A 1,717-nucleotide genomic window follows, 5' to 3' on the forward strand; every position below is an offset into this window, starting at 1 on the left:
GGATTCCGTGTCTCCCTCTCTGCCCCTTCCTTGCTCATGCTCGCTCGCTCTCTTTCAAAAATGAATAAACATTGAAAAAAAAAAAAAGAAAGAAAGTGGGTTCCATGTAGTCTTCACTGATTAAATATTTAAGTGTTTTGCGGGTAAGGGTCTGTTAGGCTTTGTGGGATAGAGTGAATCTGTTGTGGTCCCAGCCCTCAAGAGCTTTGCGATCCCGTTTGTTGGGAAAGACAAGGTATTCCCCTAAATAACAGACTCATGTGAGATGAGCTTGGAGAGCTCGGAGGACTAGAGCAAATGGGGGGTGGGTAGAGCCATGGACACGCTTGGGAAGGGCTGGTGCTGGGGAGCAGCAACAGCACCTGCTTCTCTGAAGCCTCAGTTCCCTCTCAGGGTGAGGATAATGAGGTCCGCCTGCCAAGATTCAAGGGCTTGGAAAGCACAGGGCCTGACCATAGCCACTGTTGGCATTCGACAGGCATCTTCTGTCATTTCGCTGAACAGGTTGGGCTGCTTATTTACAGACATCTTCATAGTGATGTACTTTTTAGATCATGCATCTTGCTCATTTACTTTCAGGAACTATCACAAGAATTTTCTATGCTGTTTCGTAGCCTTTGTGTACATTTTTAACAGCTGTATTGCTCCACTGAGTGTGCTTACTTGTACAGTTGGGCAGGTTTCCATGTTCACTACTGTAAGTAACAACATTAAGAGCATCACCTTTTTCTGTATTTGAGAACATTTTCTTAGGAAGAATAACCCTAAAGTGGAACTACGGTATCAAAGAGGGACTCACTAAGGCCTGGTTCATTCATTCTTGCAGCTTCCAGCACAGGCTGAACACTACTTGTCCATTTTATTGCCTCCTTCCTCTTATGATTCTATCCCAGAATCTTTCATCCTCTTGAATCAATAGATAGTATTAATCTGGCTTTTCTGCTTCTTGGTTTTCATAGGCCTTTTCTTACTGCCTGCTTGACGTTGTACAATTGAGGCTTCCTGAGCTCTCTGCCACAGCTAGCATGATGGCAGAGAGGGGTAAGAAGAGGGCAGAGGTAGAGAGGGGTCAGAGCTTGTTGGCAAAGAGCCTGGATTTTACTCAGGGTCATAGGAAGCCTGGGATGTCATCAAGTTTCTCGTTTATAAAAGACAACTCCGCTGAGTGGAAAATGGCCCATGGGCAAGAGTGGAAGTGAGGAGGCAGAAGCAGAGACCAGAAAAGGTCTGGGTGGCTTCTAGAATGAAAACTGCCACATGCCAGTGTACCAGACACAGAGCAGGCACTGAATAAATGGTAGAACTGTTTACGGTCACAGGGAAAGATAGGGAAAGGTGACAGGCAGGCCGCCCCTCCCAGGTGGTCAGTAGAATGAGCAGGAGCCCTACCTGGATGGGGAGGGAAGTGTGTGAACGCTGCTTCTGCTTTTCCACGCCGCTGTTTGAAGGTGATTCTAGGGGGTTGGCTCGACAGTGGTGGCGGCACCTCATTGGTTGGGCAGGAAGGAAGGAAGTCCCCATCTCGGTGCTCCAGGGATGAGCAAAGGTCAGTCCCTAACAGTGGCCGGAGGAAGGGGGGCGTCGGCCTCCGGGTCATCTACCAGCTCCCTCTCCCGTTCTTGGCAGAGCATACTCAGCGCCGAGACAAGGCCGCACACCTCTCCTTCCGCGGGTCTCACCGCATCACCTACCCGCGTTCCTGAGCACCTCGGCGCTG

The sequence above is a fragment of the Crocuta crocuta genome, unplaced genomic scaffold (genome assembly GCF_008692635.1).
Source record: "Crocuta crocuta isolate KB4526 unplaced genomic scaffold, BGI_CrCroc_1.0 scaffold613, whole genome shotgun sequence".
Classification (NCBI taxonomy): Eukaryota; Metazoa; Chordata; class Mammalia; order Carnivora; family Hyaenidae; genus Crocuta; species Crocuta crocuta.